The 22,300-nt window shown below is 40.1% G+C and overlaps 1 protein-coding gene across 1 annotated transcript in view; it reads right to left on the bottom strand.

Moving 5' to 3' along the window:
- The window catches only part of CALCR (calcitonin receptor), a 1,065,293-nt gene that overhangs the window by 169,811 nt on the left and 873,182 nt on the right, over positions 1–22,300 (bottom strand). The gene's annotated exons all lie outside the window — the stretch shown is intronic.

Here is a 22,300-nt window from a genome sequence, read left to right on the forward strand (position 1 = left end):
ACAACCATTTGTGCCATAATTGCACAAGCTGTTTGTAAATAATTTCAGTGAGAAACCTAAAGTTTGTGAAAAAGGAAACAATTTATTTTTATTTGATCGCATTTGGCGGTGAAATGGTGGCATGAAATATACCAAAATGGGCCTAGATCAATACTTTGGGTTGTCTACTACACTACACTAAAGCTAAAATTAACCCTACACATTCCCTACAAGCTCCCTGATTAACCCCTGCACTGCTGGACATAATACACGTGTGGTGTGCAGCGGCATTTAACAGCCTTCTAATTACCAAAAAGCAACGCCAAAGCCATATATGTCTGCTATTTCTGAACAAAGGGGATCCCAGAGAAGCATTTACAACCATTTATGCCATAATTGCACAAGCTGTTTGTAAATGATTTCAGTGAGAAACCGAAAGTTTGTGAAAAAATTTGTGAAAAAGTGAATGATTTTTTGTATTTGATCGCATTTGGCGGTGAAATGGTGGCATGAAATATACCAAAAAAGTGGTTTGGAAATAGCAAAGTGCTAGTTGTATTTATGACCCAATAACTTGCACAAAAAGCAAAGAACATGTAAACATTGGGTATTTCTAAACTCAGGACAAAATTTAGAAACTATTTAGCATGGGTGTTTTTTGGTGGTTGCAGATGTGTAACAGATTTTGGGGCTAAAAGTTAGAAAAAGTGTTTTTTTTCCATTTTTTCCTCATATTTTATAAAAATTTTTATAATAAATTATAAGATATGATGAAAATAATGGTATCTTTAGAAAGTCCATTTAATGGCAAGAAAAACGGTATATAATATGTGTGGGTACAGTAAATGAGTAAGAGGAAAATTACAGCTAAACACAAACACTGCAGAAATGTAAAAATAGCCTTTGTCACAAATGGACAGAAAATGGAAAAGTACTGTTGTCATTAAGGGGTTAAAGAGATTACAGTTTGTTTTAGGGATTTTGGAAAGGCAACTATCTGCAGGTGCTCTTGTATATGCAATTAATGGTGACTGCATCCCTGTAAATGGTAAGTTCTTGTCAGCAGTCAGGATATCCATATTATGTTTAGCTATTATGCCAAACTGAGCTGTGTTAGGAGCAAATTTAGAAGTCAATATCATCCGATTCCTCTGTGTTTTGGTTTATTTTTGTTCATGTGCTCTGTGTTTCATCTTTAATTTAATTGATCTGTTCATCCCGGGTTTTTGGATGGTAAACATGTTTAATGAACTTCTACCTCATTAATTGCAGTTGTGAGACCCCACTATTGGGTCTGAACTATTCCTAATAGTTCTTAGGAACTGTGATTTAGATATTCCTTTCAAAGATGATGGTGGATGACAACATTGTGCTAGAAATAATTAGTTGTTTGACTAAAGTTACATTTAAATCTCACAGGAGTCATTGGCCTCTAGTTATGAAGGTCTGGCGGACCTGATCCGACACTGCGGATCAGGTCCGCCAGACCTCGCAGAATACGACGAGCAATACGCTCGCCGTATTCAGCATTGCACCAGCAGCTCACAAGAGCTGCTGGTGCAACGCCACCCCCTGCAGACTTGCGGCCAATGGACCGTCTGCAGGGGGTGTCAATCAACCCGATCGTACTCGATCGGGTTGATTTCCGGCGATGTCTGTCCGCCTGATCAGAGCAGGCAGACAGGTTATGGAGCAGCGGTCTTTGTGACCGCTGCTTCATAACTGCTGTTTCTGGCGAGTCTGAAGACTCGCCAGAAACAGGGGCCATCAAGCTCCTTACGGAGCTTGTTACATAGAGCCCTATCTGTTATTATATATATTAAAACACTAATTTATTAAGTTGTCATCACCCCTCCAAATGTCCAGGATATCATTGATGCACATTTTGTAATATCTAAGGGGAATTCCTAATATCTCTTTTAGGCCTTTATTTTGTATTCAGATCTTTTGCAATGCAATGAGTAATTGCAGATATATACAATGCATCTATAAAATGCATTTAATGTTCCTTTAATGGTAAAGTTTTTTAGTTTTTAGTAATTATAGGGACTGAAATACAATATGAAGATATTGACAAAAGATAAAAATATCAGCATTATCAGTGTGCTGGTCTGCAGTGACAATAAAATGACTACTTAGAGAGATCTGAAATGTAACTGCAAATTCATCATTTCAGTCTTTGACTGTACAAATTTCCGGACAATACCATGTAACCACATTAACCCGTGGGCTTATTTTTATTTTCTTAACACTTTGTATCACTTGTTTCTTATTATTTATATCCCCCAGGAATTTCAAATTTTGCAATCCAACCTCACAACTGACTTATTGTACACAGAATGTTAATTGAATAAGCAGCACAATTGAATGAAAAATGTCAGTATATTTTAACGGTTTCAAAATTGTTTATTATCTTTAATTTTCCACCCGTTTTAAAAGAAAAGACACAGACACCAAATACCAGCTATTTCACTTCAATCTTTTATGTCTTTTTGCCCCTTTTACAATATATTTTTTTGCTATTTAATATTTACACATATAAAGACCTCCCAACCATCAAGCATTTTAATGGACAATTCCTCTCACCGCTTCCCTAATCTTATTTAAACTCTACAAAAATGTCCAGATTCAACCCCCAAAGTGTCTAGTCATGCCTACAGACAAACCAAAGGTCCCCAATTTATAAAATGCCTGACAGACAAGGTTAGCTCCAGGGAACTTTGTCTGATTGGCATCACAGAAAATTATTAATGCATGAGAAAATGCTTGTGCAGCTGAACCCCCCTGCTCTTGTGCAACAAATCACAGAAGAGCTGATTTGAATGAAACATTCTAAATAAATACATTTCATTCAACTAATATCACTAGAAGTTTCAGAGAAATACTAATTAGTTTCATTTTTTTATGGTTACTCAGCCTTTTTATAGCTTTCTAAGACTGATCCTTCACCTACAAAAGTCACAGATTTTTGACTCATTAAACCACCTTGAAAATGTTCACCTATTTTAATACACATTAAAATGTCATTAAAAATGCCTAGCATCTAAATAAGTAAAGTAAAATATTGTAGTGTCTATTATTGCTGTCAAAAAAACCCCAACTAATTCAACATATCTTATTGTAAATCCATATTACCGGAGGCCTTGTTTATTGATTCATATTATATAAGGAGTTATTCTTTCAGATGTGTCTCAGCTCATGTAACTACCAGGAAAAGTACAAGAAATAAGCCTTTAAATAAGAACTTTCCTTTTTTTTTACTTGCTCAACTAATCATTATTTAGGACAAGCATTAAAAGACTTTTTCTTCCATAGGTCAAGCCATACTGATTAACCTAAGTTTATGATTGGCATAGACATGAATCATCAGAGATATCAATCTGTAAAGCACAAGGAAAGCAAGAAAAGCAAATCAATAAATGCTTGCAGGACAAGTACTAAGCTATAAGTGAGAGAAAATGGACAAATAAGCACAGCAAGTAAGTCAAGCAATAAATATGAGTAAGGAGAGAAAGAACAAATTGGTAAAGTGTGTAAGACATTTATAGTATTTCATGATAAGAACACTAGATCTAAATTCACTAGAGATCTTTGTAATTGAAACACATTTTGAAAGATTAGAACATAAAAATGATATTTTAACTAAAAGGATATTAGGAAATATTAACATTAAAATGATGGATGATAAAATCACTGCACTGAAATCATTTAAAAGTCAAAAGGAATCTAGACCAAATAATCACATTTAAAAGGCACATATCTAACAGCCATTATGATTTATAATCCTAATACCGCAATCACACAGTCCAATGACACAATGTAGAACAGAGGATATAATAAAAACAGGATAAGTTACAAGTGGAAACAGAAGTGCATTTTGAAGATGACACAAGGAGGAGAAAGAGAATAAACAAAATGATTCAGCACAGAAAAAAGCCTAAATCATCAATCCTAATGTATTTCAACAAAAGACCTTAACACTGTCAGCTTGTCACTCTGTATTTGCTATTAATTTATCAGGAGTAATAAGATGTCATGGAGAGCTGCAATACTTATGTCACTTCAGTGGTTTTACTTGGAGAGATTTGAAAGTTTCTACACTGATTTTTGAGGATCTGTATTACAAATGGAAATAAAAGAGAACATTTAGGAAAAACAAAGATAAAACACAGGGCTTCATGATTCTGTAAAACCTATATATTATTCCTTGTCTTCAGAGACAGGAGCAGAAGCAGAATTAAAAGGTTGTGTGTGAACATCCTCGTTAGAAAATAATATTCACCTGAAATGAATATATTTATTTGATCCAATATCATCTCACATTGGAAATTTCACACCATTAAAAAATCTTATTAACGGGGGGGGCGGAGCTAGCTGCCTAACTGGAGAGACGTGCATTGCAGGAGCTCTCCCTTAACTAAGCGATTTAAGCATAAATTTAGTCATCCTAATCATACAAAAGGTGTTTTATTTCACCCCAGATCTTCCACTAGTTCGATCCTTGTGACTGGTTAAGGAATACTGAAGCCTTTGGGATATAAAACGGAAGACAACTGTGCTGCTGCCTGGAAGCTCCGCTTCGGCATCGTAAGAGTGACCTCGCAATCAGCGGAGGTGTTCGCTGGCAACCCCACACTCCAGCTAAATATACCATCCTGAGCTATCAGCAAGCTACTTCCCTGCCTGTTTACCCCTGCTGCCCGGAGGGTCGGGGCTCCGCTCCGGTGCAGCAGCTTCACACCATACAGACATCAGTGAGAGCGACGCGGCCTGACACTACCGGCAAGTGAATCTCCCCTGGCAGAAAGTCCTACCTTGACATCCTAGTGGCGAGCAGTGTCGGAGATCGGCCTGGCTGTGACCGGTTCTGGGCTGTGGGGTGAGCGGCCTCGGGGTCACACTGTGAGCGGAGCTGCGCCGCTGACTTTTTGGCACGAATCCCCGCCATCTTGAGGCCTGGGTCTCTACACCATCCCGGCCTTACATCTCGACCACCAGCGGAGTGAACAGGATCCGGCCACCGCCAAGCTCCCGTAGGAAAAGAAGAAGAGAGGTAAGAGAGTATAGCGAAGGGGCTATTGCACAACACCTCTCCCTCAACGTGACCGGAGGCCAACAAGCTTAGACCCTTATCACAACGCGGCCATTAGCCGGATCACACCATAACTGTCTCCCTGACTAGCGTTACCTCTGAGACATTTACTATAGTTCACTCATATTAAGATTAAGCATATACTATCAGGGGAGCAGATCTGCCACACTTTATCCCCCCATAGCCCTGAGGATCACATTAACCCTCAACAGATTGCTGCCACACATGTGAACTCATCAGCTTGCAGCATTGAAAGTTAGGGGACATAAAATAAAAACAAAAATCAAACTCTGACTTGTTGATTCCAGGATATAGCCTCACTGTCTGGTTTCTACAGGGGGAAAAGTCTACCCAATAAACAAAGTCCAAGTAAACGACCACCTAGCAGTATTAAAGCTGCAATATTACGGGTAACATCTGGGCCTCTCCTTTCAGCCAGGCCTACAGCCTAACATTATACTAGCCCCACGTGGGACATACCTCACAGCAATAAGTCCTTACATTTTACACGGCCCACAAACCACCTGATCTAAAGTGGTACCGAGATACGATTCCATCATAGAACATTTGTGCTCCACACTGTTTAACAGAGATAATAAATACTGTACTTGGGCCTAAACTGCTCTGGGATCAGACCACTAAGTGTAAAACCCCCACAGGCAAATATTTGTGCCATAAAGCATCTCCTCTGTTACTGGCATTCATACTTTACACTGAACTGTTTACCTTCCGAGGGACTGCAACCTCTTAATAAATATATTTTGGCAGCCTATACCCAGAGGGCGATCACAGAGCCTGTTTAAACATATTAACCTTTCCTAATAGCAGCTTGAAATACAGGAAGCATCCCCTTTGCAGGAACACTAACTCTACGCACATAAGCCTCAGAGGAGCGCAACTACTGGGACATATTCCACCTTTGTCACTCTAACAGCTAGTGTATGTTGCATGAATTAAAGAATAAATGTGAAAGGCTGCTGCGTCAGTGCAATTGTCCTTAGGCATGATGCCTATGGTGTAGTGTCATCTAATAACATCTCTTTCCTTCCACAGGCTTCTCTGTAGACCCTAATTAGTTATTGTCCTCAACCCCCCCGGGGCCTTGTTTATTGTCTTACTTATCTGCATTACCCTTCCATGACTGCTGTATTTTTACCCACAAGCCTTGTGTCTCCATACTTTTCAGACCCCGGTCTCTCCTGTCTGCTCATTGCACTGACTTGAACTATTCATTATAAGAGAAAGTAATTTTAGCCTCTCTTCCGTGTACTGAGCAGTAGGGGCCACTGTGTGTCATCTAGCCTAGGCCCACGAGCCCGCTTGTGTACGAGGGCCCATCTTTTATCTGGCGCTCTGACACAGTCGGATTCGGTATAACTACTTGTGACATATCATCTGACTTTTGGTGGCTACTGTCTGACCCCTCACCTCTCCGCTCCCGCCCGGCTTGTCCGGGTGGGTCACTTCCAACTTCCTTTTTCCCTTCCTTCGGGTCGTATCCCCTACTCCCTGTCACCAGACTACTTGCTGAGGCCCATTCTGGCCTTTTTTTTTTTTTTTTTTTTTTTTTTGTATCGCATTGCATTGGTTTACATTCAATAGGTGAACCCCAACTGGCCCCCCCTTTCCGGCCCTGCTTGTCTGGGCTGGTCACTTCCCTCTCCCCTTTTCCCTTCCGTAAGGTCGTACCCCCTATTCCCGGGCCAGAAGGGGACTTACCACAATTTTACCCATAAATTCTGGAGTGAATTTGCCTTTGACCTGTGTCTGGGGGGTCTCGCCGGCCCTCGCCCCCCGGTGGCGGCCTATTCTCTTTTGCAAACTGGACCTGTGGTCATTTAATCCCTGGTGGGGTGGCCGTCATGGAGGGGTAGGGGTCGGGGAGGCCGTCTGGGCCCCTCTCTGTGTACTGTCTAATGTGATTACTTGCTCATGTTCTTATTTTTGTAACCCCCTGTGAATCCAACCTCTGGTGTCACCACTAACTTACCTGCCCTGTGTCTGCTTTTGCCTCACGGACTCTCCCTTTGCCACAATCTCAAAATGCCTCATACGATCAGACGAACCACTAAAACACCTGGTGCGGTGAAAAAAACGGTGATAGATCACTTCTCTCTACCACGAAAGGAGCTGGAAGATGACTCTAATGATGGCCTAAGTGGGTCAGAATCTCTGGGAGATGGTTCTCAGCATGATGCTTTGTCAAACCCCAGGTCTCAGCACTTCATTACTGAGGATACCCTTCAGAAGATGCTCCTTAACCAAACTCGCTCCATCACCAAAGAAATTAAAAAAAAAACACGCCGAACTCAAAAAAGACATTTCAGAAATAGGAGAAAGGGTGGACTCTCTGGAAAGGCGGCAGGATGATATCGTTACGGATCAATCCTACCTCTTGGCCTATTCTGAATCTTTGGCTGACCAGCTGAGTCAGCTCGAGTTTAAACTGGCGGATGTTGAGGATAGGGCCCGCAGAAATAATATCAGATTTCGGGGTATACCGGAGGACATTACACCAACAGACTTACAGGGTTTCCTCCAAGAGCTCTTCGGTAGCCTGTTGGGTCCTGTGGAGGGCCTAACTTCTACTATTGAAAGAGTTCACAGAGCCCTACGCCCCAGGTCCGTCTCGCAAGAAAAGCCAAGAGACGTTATAGCATGTTTTCACAGTTTCATCTTTAGAGACAAGCTGATGCAGGCCGCCTCCCGTAAGCCTCAGTTGTCAGAAAAGTTCCAAACCATCCAGCTTCTCCCCGACTTGTCGGCTCACACCCTACAATTCAGAAGGCAGTACCAACCAGTCACACTGGCTCTCAGAAATGCTGGCATCAGATACAGATGGGGGTACCCGTCCAAGTTGTTAATTACAAGGGACAATCAAACCCACATAATTTCTTCACTGGCCCAGGGCACTGTATTGCTAGCACAGTGGGGTCTCACCAAAGGAGACACGACGGAACCTATTCCCATTAAGGCAAAATTGAGGGCTACTGCCCCAGAATGGTCAGCTAAGGATCAGCGCTCCAAAAGGCAAAAAACGCAGCAGACACAGGACTCTCTGGGTCCTCAAGACCCCTCCTCTTGAATGTATGGTACCATTGGTCAACATCAGCTTTAACCTGACATCATGACCTAACATAGTGCCCACCCTTTGTGGAGGGTCCTACTTTATGTGCATATTTCCGTTACCAGTGTTTATATATGTCTTCTAATACTATATGGGATCAACCTAGCATAGGTCGGCCCACGTTGGGTCTTAAGTTACAGTCAATATTATTATTTTTTCCTTTTTGTATTTCATGTGCAGGTTTGCATTATCAGTGTTTATGTATGCTTTCTAACTCTATATGTGGTCAAACCCAGCACAGGTCATTCATCTCTAAATGAATAGGCATAGTATTACCTCCACCCTTTAGATAACACAAGAATTTATTTTTTCTCAACATGTTATGACTGACTTTATACTTACCTAATCTGGATGCTTCGTACCTTACTTAGGTTCGTTATGGTTGTATGTACATCTCCATTGCTGATTTCACAGGTTTAATTTATGTTTATAGATTTCTTTGTATCCTCCACGTGTGCACAGAGGGGGGCCGATGGAATCGGCTCTCTCTCTGTTCCTATTCCTAGCTCCCCCCCCATATAGGTAGCCCACGCCAGGGTTCCACATAGGTGAACTATTTTCACCTCATTTCCCATCACAACACCTCTGAACTGCCTTCTTATCCTATTTTCCCCCCCTAACCCCTTCCTTTCGTTTTCCATTCTATCCCCTGCCCACAGGCCAAGGCCGAGAGATGGTGCACTCTTTAAAGGTGCTCACACACAATGTCAGGGGGCTTAACTCCCCCTTTAAAAGGAGTCTTTTGTCTCGTGAACTTAAATTTCACAACCCCGACGTGGTCTTCCTGCAGGAGACTCACTGGCAGTCGGGCGCCAATCAATATTTTCACTCCCGTTCCTATAAAGTCCTGGAACACTCACCCTTCTCCAAAAAAGCTAGAGGGACGGCCATCCTGCTCCACAACAGGATCGCCTACGAGCAAATTTACGCACTTACTGACCCTCAAGCCAGATATACAATTCTGGTTTGTAAACTGGACCATGTCCTTCATACATTGGTCTCCGTTTATCTCCCCAATTCCCGGCAGCCTGCATCTCTTCGTACTATTTTGCAGACGCTTGATACGATCAAGCAAGGGAGGGTCTTGATCGCGGGAGACTTCAACATGACATGGGAGCCAACTCTCGACCGCAAACAGCTTCAAGCTGGCAGTAAACCTTCACAAGAGACATATGTTTCTGCCCAATTTAGGGCAGTAATGTCACAATTTGGATACTTCGACATTTGGAGAAGTTTACATCCCAACGATAGGGACTTCACCCATTTCTCTATCCCCCACAAAACTTACTCCCGGCTGGACTACATCTTTTGTCAGGCTGGGTCTTTGGACTCGGTCTCCCGCTCCAGCATCCCCCTCTGTTCCTGGTCAGATCATGACCTTGTAACGGCAGGGCTGCTTCTCTCAGATAGAATGCCTAGTAAATCCAATTGGTGCCTCCCTAGGCACATTTTGGCTGACATCCCGTTCAGAGAGGAATTAAGACGGGACCTGACTGAACTGTTAGTTTGTAATGACAATGGCCAGACCTCAGACGATATTCTCTGGGGCGCGATCAAAGCAACTATCAGGGGCCTTATCATTCGCAAACAAGGAGCACTGAGAAAGCAAGCGGGCCTTACCCTTGCGCAGGCACACGCAAAACTCAGATCCTTGGAATCCCTGAATCGCGCTTCCATTAGCCTCGATGTAGCTGCGCAGATCACTACAGTTAAGGAGCATATCAACCTCCTAGAGCTCCGCCGCACACAAATTAATCTCAGCAAACTGAAACAGTTATACTATTACAAAGGTAATAGACCTGACACTATGCTTGCCAATAAGCTCAGGCATAAGCATAGTAACTCCCGCATCTCCCAGATCAATTATAATGGCAAGTTGCATAAGAGGCCCTCTCAGATTGGAGAATGTTTTGCTGACTTTTACTCCAAACTTTACAATATCGAAAATTCGGAGACTCTCACCCCAACTTCTAGCCAGGACACCAGAGACTTCCTGGCCTCTGCTAACCTCCCCACTCTTACTACAGAGCAACAAGACTCTCTCACAGCCCCTTTCTCTTTGGCGGAGATTAAGCTAACGATAAAAAATCTAAAACCCTTCAAGGCTCCAGGGCCTGATGGCTTTTCTGCCCAGTTTTATAAAGTATTTGTCAATGAATTATCCCCCTACTTGCAGAGGTTTTTTGCCTTAGCAAGTGATGAAGGTTCCTTGAAGGAGGAATTCTTGAAGGCAGCCATAGTCACTCTGCCAAAACCAGATAAGGACCCTTCGTCCTGTGCAAGCTACAGGCCAATTTCTTTAATTAACGTGGACGTGAAGGTTTACTCAAAAATCCTTGCCAACCATATTAGCAGGCTTCTCCCGCACCTTATAGGTCCGGATCAAGTGGGGTTCATTCATAGGCGCGAGGGGCCGGACAATACTAGGCGCCTTGTTAATATAGTGTGTGAATCTACCAGAATGCAGAAGCCTTTCTCGGTTATCTCTTTGGATGCCGAAAAGGCTTTTGATCGCATCCGCTGGTCCTACTTGTGGGAAACCCTCAAAACCTTTAATTTCCCTCAGTCCACATGCAGGGCTATCCAGGCGCTATACTCTGCCCCGTCGGCCGTTGTTAGAGGTCTTGGCTTTCAGTCTGACCCCTTCAACATCTCCAATGGTACTAGACAGGGGTGCCCCCTGTCTCCGCTGTTGTTCGCCCTCGCGATCGAGCCCTTGGCTGCCCTCATCCGGGATGATGCCTCCCTTCCAGGGATAATGCTCTCAGGCACTCTACAAAAAATTGCGCTATTCGCAGATGATATCACAATCTTCCCCCACAATTACATTAACAGTTTAAAGAAAAGGTATAACTTCAAATGGTCACAGGAGCAGGTCACACACCTGGGGGTTAGAATATCTAACAATGCCTCAAAAATGGTCAAGGATAACTACATCCCCTTGCTGTCAGAACTGAGATCCTTAAAAAACGCTTGGGATCACAAGTCCATCTCGTGGATGGGGCGTATAGCCTCTATCAAAATGTCTTTCCTCCCTAAGCTCACCTACTTGTTTAGGTGCCTTCCCATCAGAGTCCCTATGTCACTCTTGCTACAATTCCAGAGTGAAATAACAAAGTTTATTTGGAAGGGCTTGACCCCCAGGATAGCTCAAAAAAACCTGAAATTCCCCATACATCTAGGAGGCCTGGCTTCCCCCTCTGTGGTAAAATACTACGAGGGGGCCATGCTTACACACATTTCCCAGTGGGGAGTTCTTCAGTCCCGCGATAAATGGCGCGAGATTGAACAGGCCTCTTTACCCCATAATGTCCTGCTCAAGGATATTATTTGGACTCCTCCACACAGTCGCAGAATTTTAGGTATCAGCAATCTAGTCATCACAGAATGCCTTCAGGTCTGGGACAAGATCCGGCATCGCCAACTAATTGCCCCCCACCCTTCCCCTGCCACTTCGGTGGCTGGTCTGCTCTCTGGGTTGGCGGATACTCACCCGAATATATGGGCCAGACTAGGGATTCGGCGGGTCTCGGACTTCTGGTCCGCATCACAGCCCGATGGCTTTATAGACCCGACTCTCCTGGGCTCCCCTGGGGACATTCCTCCGGTCCTCTTTTTCGAAACTATCAGGATTAAAAGTCTCCTGAGAAGTTGGGGTTTTCTCCCCACTACCTCTCGTCAGTCCACCCCATGGGAGTCTGTCTGGAAGACGGGTCACAGACTTATCCGGCCATTATCGTTCCATTACAGGACTCTTGATGGCACTGTCCCACCTGAAATTGCCCCGCACTTGCAGATCTGGGATGCTTTATTGCATTCTCAAATCTCGGTAGACGCCTGGCAAAGGGCCATCCTTCTGACGAAAAAAACCCTCCATTGCATCACTATGTTCGAAACTTATTACAAGGTGATTTCTCACTGGTACCTGGTTCCCACACGCCTAGCAAGGATGTACCCAGGTGTGTCACCTCTTTGCTGGAGGAACTGTGGTTTGCAGGGCACCATGCTCCACATTTGGTGGGAATGCCCTAAAATTACTTTCTTATGGTCTCAAGGTTTCCGCGCCCTTACTGATTTTGGAATCAGAATTCCGCCTGGCCCGGCTACTGCTTTGCTCCACCTGGGCCTACAGGATCTACCTAAGCATCAAGCTATCTTCAGTACCTACTTATTGGCCTCTATTAAGACTAACCTGGCTAGGTCCTGGAAAAAAGAAAAACCCCCTTCATGGAACGAGATTGAGAAAACCATGGCCTTCTTATACACCATGGAAAAGACTATATATTTTGATTTAAACAAACTGGATATATTCGAACTTGCTTGGGCAGATTGGAAAGACAAGTTTGATACTTCCTGGAGCCCTCCTGTCACGTCCTAAAGCCTACAGCCTGACTCTTCTTGATCTATCTACCATCTTCCTCATTATTTCCCTCTCCTCTTCTGTACTCCCCCCCCCTCCTTCCCCCTCCCCCCCTCCCTAGACTTTGTTCTGACCTCAAGACATGTGTTGTGTTATATAGGTTCCTTTTCAGACATCCCATTTGTCCTCAGACTAATGTGAGATGTCATCTCTCCACCAGGGGAGTCCATCTAATCTTATTAATATTTATTGTTTCTCATCTTTGGGACCCCTGGCTCTATTTATAACCATATACTCCTGTATGCCATTGATGTTGTGTTTGGGACCTGTGTGTCCCTCATTGTTACTCCTATAAGTTTGAAAATAAATAAAAAATTTTGTTTAAAAAAAAAATCTTATTAACCTCATTTCTATACTAATCATACCAACATATCATGTTGACATGTGCATTTGTTTTGTAATGAATGTACATTCAATAATGGAACATGGATATTCATTTTGTTTTAACAGATACATATCCAATAGAATGCAGCACGAAATTTAAGGAAAATGAAGGACAAATGCAGAATTTAACAGTATTCATAAGTTTCCTTTAAATAGTTAAAAATACTTACCCAAGCATGCTGCAGAGCCACTCTTCTACTTCACAGAGCCGTGCCCGCGCTAACAGATGGCATAGTGCAGCTGCGCCCAGATCCTGCATTAAATGAGGTCTTTAAGTGCAGGTCCTGGGAGGCCTCCATTCTAAACCTCATGTTAGCATGGTGTTTAGCGCAGCTCTACAGCTCACTTAGGTAAGTATTTTAGTCACTACAGGTGACCTTTAGCTGTGGAACATGTACATTCATTTAATAAAATTAAAGTAAATGTTCCACAAATGGTCGGTATGTGCTTAGTTTAAAACAAGACACATACCGCACAGTACGGGAACTGAATTTTCATAATACAAAGTATTTTGAATATTCAGAACAAAAGATTTGGCCGTACTGACAATTTTGCCCGTGCACATGGGTAATATCAGGCATTTGTAAAGCTCTCTGATATTTTTTAGTACATGAATTGTGGCAGTGCATGCATTGTATAGCATTTTGCACAATACATTGTGTCATAAATGCACAGTTTCCAAATTGATAACATGTACATGATGGTTGTTACCAGGTAAAAAGTTATAACTTTATTAAATCAATGCAGTCCAGCATTTCCCTTTCTCCCCTTACCGTTTCTGTACTGACAGCATGGGGATTAACAAGAATCTGTCGGCAGATAAACATAATTTGAAACAATAGGCACTTCTGTGATTAGCTAATACAAGATGAATATTGGTATCTGGATCTCTCCTATTGGCTGACTTACCATCAGGTCCCTAATATGTTATACTTGATTAATTCTATGTTTCCAGGCTGTTTATTGATCTGTGCCTAACAAAATATGTTTTTATCTGTTTTATTACACCTAAAATGAGATAGGGATTGTTATTTATACACTGCAGCCCTTTAAAAAAAAAGACTTTCCAGGATACAGGTCTTGGCTGCTATATATTAAGGGTGAGAACCAGAGAATTTTATTTTGAGATATATATATATATATATACGCACACACACACACTATATATATATATATATATATATATATATATACACAGTATATATATATATCAAAATAAAATTCTCTTTTATTCTCTGGCATTTATCGATGTGCGGCGGACATCGTATCATGTCCGCTCGCACATTAATAAATATACCCCATTGTCTCAAGCACATCTGATGCAACTAATCAAGGGCTTCATTAGTTGTACCAGGTGTGCTTGAGCTAGAACACATGAAATACCTGAACTGGCTAGGGGTTTGTTGAGTGTCACATTTTAAAGCATGTTAAATATATGGCTAAGTCAAAAGAATGGTCCAAAAAGTTAAGAGAAGAGATCATCGCCCTTCACAAACAAGGAACAGGTTATAAAAATATAGAGAAGGCACTGAATGTTCCTAGAGACACTGTTGGAAGCATAGTTTGCAAGTTCAAAGTTAAAGGAACAGTGGTTACACTACCTGGACGGGCAGAAAAAGGAAGCTATCAATGGCTGCAACCGGGTTTCTTAGAAGGTAGGTTGAGAAAAACCCTTGAGTGACTGCAAAAGACCTGCAGCAAGACTTGGTGGCAACAGGCACTGAGGTTTCAGTTTGCACAGTAAGGGTCGTACTAAACACAGAAAGTTTCCATGCCAGAACTCCAAGATTTACACTACTACTGACCCAAAAGCACAAGAAAAGTTGGCTCCAATATGCTCTAAATCATATAAATAAGCCACAGAAGTTTTGGGATTCTGTCTTGTGGAGCGATTAAACAAAACTGGAACTGGTCAACCCAAGGGATCAGCAGTATGTCTGAAGGAAGAAGAATAAAGCATACAGTGAAAAGAACACTCTGCCTACAGTTAAGCATGGTTGTGTCTCAGTGATGCTCTAGGGATGCTTTGCATCCTCTGGCACTGGAAACCTGCAGCATGTGGAAGGCAAGATGGATTCATTGAAGTATCAGGAAATCCTAGGAAAAAGAGCATTTTTTTCTATGCCTTAAATATTGCCTTAGGGTGGGTCGGTGATGGCTTTCTGCTCTCAGCAGAGAATTTCCAGCTGTACTTTTTCTGAAAGTGGCAGTGTTAAGTTAGGTATCTGATTTTATTACTCTAAGGTCTAAAAAGTTAACCTCTGATTTGTTATGACAATAGGTGAATCAAACTTGTTTTTATTTAACCTTTTCATTAAAGTCATCTAGTTCCCCCACTGTACCCTCCCATAACATAAGTATATCGCCAATATAACAAATCCAAAAATCAAATTGATTTATATTATCAGGGTTGTTATCCAGTAATATTTATTTTTCCCAGTATCCCAAATAAAGGCAGGCATATGTGGGGGCACAGATTGTCCCCATGGCTCTCCCTATAATTTGTTCATAGTAATTTTTATTAAACATAAAACAGTTATGTTTTAACAAAAATTCCAGGAGCCCAATTACTAAATTAGTGTGTTTTTTATAATTGGTCCCTCTTTGCATCAAGTAGTATTTCATCATTTCTAAACCTTTTCGTGGGGGATTGAAGAGTAGAGGGATTGTACATCAATGGTGACTAGAAGGGTATTTTCTCCTATTTGTTAGTGCATCTATTTTTTTTTCAAAAAATCTAACGTGTCTATAACGTATGATGGTTGGGCATCTAGAAATGGTCTTAGACAATAGTCCACATATTCTGAGATTTTCTCTGTCAGGGACCCAATCCCTGAAATTATGGGTCTTCCTGGGTGAAGGATCTTATCTTTAAGGGGTTTAGGGATTGTATAAAAGGTAGCAATCTTTGGATATTTTACTGTCAAAAAGTATCTTTCTTTTTTGTTTATTAACTTTTGCTTCCACGCTTTCTTTATATTACAGTCTAATTGTTCCTTATACAGATAAGTAGGATCACTTTTCAAGATTTTATAATGTTTTGTCCTTAACCTGTTTTAAACATTCAAAGTAATAATCTGAAGTATCTAGTACTACTACATTCCCTCCTCTGTCCAAGGATTTATTTGTGATTTGTTAAAATTTTTTAATTTGTTAAATGCTATTCTCTTTTCTTGAATTAAAGTATCATTAAACCCTTCTTTTATATCCATTTATTTCAAGTCTTTCTCTACTAGTTTCATAAAGTTAAATATGCTGGAAAGGTGGATAAGGAGGGCATATAACTTGATTTATTGCATAGACTGATTTGGGATACTGGGAAAAAGAAATATTACTGGATAACAACCATGATAATATAAACCACTTTGATTTTTGGATTTGTTATATTGATGATATAGTTATGTTATGGGAAGATACAGTGGGGGAACTAGATGACTTTATGAAATGGTGCCATTTGAGATTCACTTATTGTTATAACAAATCAGAGATTAACTTTTTAGACCTTAGAATATGGGAGATAAGCTCATAGATAAATTCGGGAATAATGAATGTGTAAAAGGCCATATATCTTGCAGAAGTGAAGGGGTTGTTTATCTAGTGACGTGCAAATGCCAAAAGTACTATGTAGGGAAAACCTACAGAGAGTTAAAGGAAAAAATAAAAGAACACAAGAGAGACATTAAAAATAAAGAAATTAAATCAAGTAGTGTAGCCAGACATTTCTTTAACTTTCATAATAGTAGCAAAAATGAATTACAGTTCAGAGGACTGGAAAATTCAAAGGCAGAGGTGGAGATCTAGATAAAACTCTATTGCAAAATGAGTGAAAATGGATTTATAATTTAAAATCCTTAGCCTCAGAAGGCCTAAACGAAGAAATACATTTTGCTGCCTTCCTATGTTAACTATGGCATAAAAACTTAACGCAAAATTAACTATAAATATAAAGTACCCTCTTAATTATTATATACATTTTTCCATTTATCTCCTCTTTTTTTTTCTTCTTCAACTTTGATGTAATTTAAAAAAGTATTGTTTGATCTATCCCCTTCATTTTACCTTAAACCTTGATTTCATTCATAGATCTATATGTACATTTGTTTTAAGTGAGCTGTTTAAGTTACTGAAGGGCTTGCATTTTCAGTAAAGGTGTATTAGCACAATGTAATTAATTTGCTAAATATGGATAAATGTTCACAAATAAGCCCAACCATGTTGTTAAAATAGGAATAATAATTTGTTTAGTAATAAATGAACTATTTCACCTGAAAATAAAAACCTATAACTGAAAATGTAAAATCCAAAAGAAGGAGGAGTTTTACTAAAACTGCCTATAAAAGGGAGATTCTTCCATTACGTCACTATTAACTCAAGCCGGAAGAAACCCAAGCCTGAAAGGATGAAATGTACGAAGCTAAGGCTAAAACATGCTATCCTCAAAGAGAAATACAAATATTGATGCTTAATTCTGAGCATGAGTTCAACAGAAACTTTACTGGGAGCCCACACACATTTAATTTGCTTCACAGTAAACAGCAAAGCAGCACAACTCCAAGACGCTTCTGATAGGAAGTAACAGAGTAATGGAGGAAAGATTTCTGCACCTGAACAGACAGTTCCTGAGCATATCACAGCAACCATAGTTGTATATATATATATATATATATATATATATATTTTTTTTATTTTTTTTATTTTTTTTGAGTATAGCCTATTATCCTGTTTAGGATTACTTTAAGTATGTGGTTGTTTAAACACTAACCTAATAAATAATATTTGAATTCTATCATCATTATTATTGTGCTGGATAGGTTATTCTACCTGTTAGGTGATAATTGTGTTTCTATAGTTGTCTCCTTTACAGGGCCTTTCTGTTTTTCTATTACTATATTCATAACCCCATGCACCTTCATATTGCACAAATTGAAAATCCAAAATGCAGTTAATACTCTTTATATGAATTAATTCCCTTGGTGCTGAATAATATATACACACACACACACACATATATATATATATATATATATATATACACCCAAACATATATATATATAGAGGGAATCGAGGATATAAAGCCAAGGAATTGTACCAATTAAAGATATGAGTATCGATAACAGCAAAGTCCCGTATATAAGGTAATGCAGCAATTGGAGTCCTCTGTATCTTTATAATATAATACACAGTGAATACCTCGGATTTGAATCACTTCTTCTAATTTGTATGCTACTTCAAAGAACGACAAGGCGCTCTTTCTCCACATCAACTCATTTCCGTTGGTATACTCCCAGTTTGTTTGTTGCTGCAGTTCAGTGATCCTGGCAATCCTGTATGGAGTCATCATAGCCGGACGACAAGTTTCTTCATTTGATTGGCTCATACCCCACCCACGTGACCGCTATTCACTCGAGGCATTGGAGGATATGCACAGGGAAGTGCACCGGTAGATTGCTGCGCCGCAGAGCCTCATACACACGGAATAGTTGTGTGTGATTATACAGGCTGTGGTACGTAAAGTTCTCCGGTTTCCGAGCCCTCTAAAGAAGGCGAATATGACAGGTGAGCAGTAAGGGCTTCAAGGGCACTGTTTCCGCTGCTGTGGATGCTCACCGGTTACAAGGAATATATACGTGGGTGAGTGGTTTGCAACGATAATGTAATTTGAGCCTTTTATCTCCGGATATTAACTTTTTCTGGTTCACTGTGTATTATATTATAAAGATACAGAGGACTCCAATTGCTGCATTACCTTATATACGGGACTTTGCTGTTATCGATACTCATATCTTTAATTGGTACAATTCCTTGGCTTTATATCCTCGATTCCCTCTGTATTCACTTGACTTTTTTCCTTGAAATTGGATATATACCAAGGTTTTTCCAAAAGGACACTGAATGAACTGCATGCTTACATTTATTCTATTTGGGACTATTGTTTATTAATATACTTTAATTCTTTGGCTATATATTTATTTATTTTTTGATTGAATATTTTTTCATTCATCCACGTTGTTAATATGGAATTAACACATGATACCACACAATTTTATTCATTGCAGCATTTAAATGATCAAGGATTTGGAAGGGCTAGAACTAGAAGAATTTTTTTCTACTGTGTCTAAAGATGTTAAATTGGGTGATTTGTTTTACAATCTCGAGATCCTAAGACTCAAAGAAGTACGCCTTAAATTAGATTCATGGATTCTAAACAAATATCTACTGTTACAAATGATCCCAAGAGGTTTAAGAGTTAAAAAATTCCCCAATTTTGATGTCAGTGACACAGAATTTATCAGAGAATGGAACAGCATATTGTCTGAATGTTCTTTACGTTTGATGACTATGCTAGTTAAATATAAAACTGAACAACTAATCAGCATCAGAAATAATATTACAAAATTACAATCTGATTTAAATTATTATAGAGATAGTGAGGAATACGAAAGATTTGATACCATGCTTAGAGAAGTAGTGGAAACATCTAGGATAGATCTAATCCACACCAAACACTCTAAATTTTACGTGACCAGAAAGACTACAGTGATGGTCAGGTGTTTTTGTGGCAAAAACAGAGGAGATTTAGAAATAACTTTCAGAGAAAACAGGGTAATAGAAATAAAAATAATAATAAAAATAGAACTGATGATACCAATAGTAACTCTGAAATACTAGCTATTACCTCAGGAGAGGAATCTGATCCTGTACTGCCTAAGAAAAAGAAAAATAAGTCTAAGAATCAAAAGAAAAAGGTGACTTTCTCAGATCCTGAGACGACTGATGATGATCAGTCATCACAAGTAGCATCTACATCTTGTGATGAAGGCTCAGCTGTTGATTCTGAATTTGAATCATTTACTGACATTGATGATATAGAACCTCCATCATTAGATGTACATCCTAGTGGTGGAAATCAATCAAACTTGGGAGCTATACATAAGAACTCTATGCCCCACTCCTCAGCATTGAAACAAGGTCCTAGCTCATGAAAGGGAGAAATAATTTGAGTAGCAATGACAGTATGGATAATGAGATGACACCTCAGGTTTTGCACGTGGCCCAGAAACACACAGGAGGAGGGGGGGGGGAAGCAAAAATACAAACAAAAACAACAACGATTACCCCCAAAACAACCACCTGCACAACTACATCGTTACACACTGAGGGATCAAAAAACAAACATCCTTCAAAAAACAGCAATGTAATCAATGTGTCTACATATAATTTGACTAAGACAGAAATACAAGTACTGGAATATGGTTTGGGCTTTTGTCGTGATAAAAGATTTGACATTTTTCAAACTATCATAGATGTCAACCGGTTTGTCAGGAAATTAACCCTTAAAAAACATTTTAATTCAAACAAAGTTCCAGAACAAGCTATACAGATCACACAACATTCAAGTGCTGGACACACAAATTTGGGATTTGATGAAGCTTGTAGTGTAGTAACATTGGAAACTTTACAGGCTGAGTCTGACACCTATACAGAACAACATAATTGCCAACTCCCTAAATTAAAACCCAGTAGTGATTTTTACCCGATACACTATAGGGGGAAAGCCCTAGAAACTTTTCACAAAAGAGTAGTTGAAGATCTACACTTATTAAATCAACAAACCACAAAACCACCACACAACCTCTCTAAGAGAGAGAACGAGGCTGTTGCCTCATTAAAGAACAATGAATCCATTGTGATCCGTCAATCAGATAAGGGGGGTAGTGTGGTGGTTATGGATCGTACACACTATGTCAATGAAGCTTTACGCCAATTGAGTGACACTAATGTCTATTCAACTTTAAAACGTAACCCAGTGGTTGATTTTCAATATGAACTTGGGCAGGTTTTGGACGACGGGATATCTTTGGGTATTTTAGATAAACAGACAGCAGACACATTATATGTCAAACATCCCTTAACACCCGTCTTCCATCACCTGCCCAAAGTCCATAAAAGTTTGAGTGATATCAAGGGCCGACCCATTGTATCCGGTATTGGTTCCTTATTAGAACCTCTCTGTGACTGGCTGGATAAAATCCTTCAACCATTTGTACAAGCTTTGCCCAGCCACATCAGAGACACTACACACATTTTGAAACTACTTGATGATATTGAGTGGAAAGAGGAGTACAGTTGGTTAACCATCGACGTGGTATCACTGTACTCCCGTATCCCTCATGACATGGGCCTGGAAGCTATAAAATATTTTCTTTTAAAAGATCCAGGCATGTCTGATACAACTATTGACTATCTGTTGAGGGTCACTCAATTCCTTCTGAAGCACAACTATTTCCTCTTTGAGGGGGTGTTCTACTTGCAAAAACAAGGTACAGCAATGGGGGCAAAATTTGCCCCCTCATTTGCTAACCTATTCATGGGTTGGCTTGAACGAACATTCCTGTACAATGAGGGGAACCCCTTCAGAGAGGAAATAGTTGTCTTCAGGCGATTTATAGACGATCTAATTTTCATTTGGGGGTCTACGGAAAACAGAGCATCTAAATTTGTTAGATACCTCAATAATAGTGACAATGGCCTCAATTTCACCTTTGAATGGCATAAGACACAAGTGAATTTTCTGGATGTCACTCTTAGTGGAAATTGTACAGATAAGAAGGTTCATTCTACCCTCTATAGAAAACCGATCTCTGCTAACACTATCCTGCACAAAAAAAGTGCCCACCCCTCACACGTGTTTAAGGGAATTGCCAAAAGTCAATTCCTCAGGGCACGCAGGATCTGTAGCAAAGATCAAGATTTTCAGATAGAAAGTACAAATATAAAGGAAAGACTAAAATCACGTGGGTATCCTACTAGAATGCTCAATCATCTGGCCAAAAAAACTTGGGAAGATGGTAGACCTTCTTTACATACCCAAGTATACAAGAATAGTGAAGATAAAGATCTTTCTTTCATCACTAAATACTCTTCAGACTATTCATCGATATGTGACATTGTGAAAAAATATTTCCCTATTTTATTAGGGGATAATGGCCTTAAAGAAACAGTTGAGAGAGGATTCAAGTGCGTATATTCACGCAATTTAACTTTGGGTAACATTCTTGCACCCAGTCAATTACCAAACAAAACGAAAAGTGCTAGCTCATGGCTTCTTGTAAATGGTACATATAAATGTGGCAACCACAGATGCAAAGCATGTGATTATGTGACTGAGGGCAGAGAATTTTACTCTTGTAAAACAGGTGAATCCTTCCTTACAAAAGGATGTGTAAAATGTTCTACCAGCTATGTAATATACCTTATTGAGTGTACAGAACACTCAAAACAGTATGTGGGTATGACC

The sequence above is a fragment of the Bombina bombina genome, chromosome 5, assembly GCF_027579735.1.
Source record: "Bombina bombina isolate aBomBom1 chromosome 5, aBomBom1.pri, whole genome shotgun sequence".
NCBI lineage: Eukaryota > Metazoa > Chordata > Amphibia > Anura > Bombinatoridae > Bombina > Bombina bombina.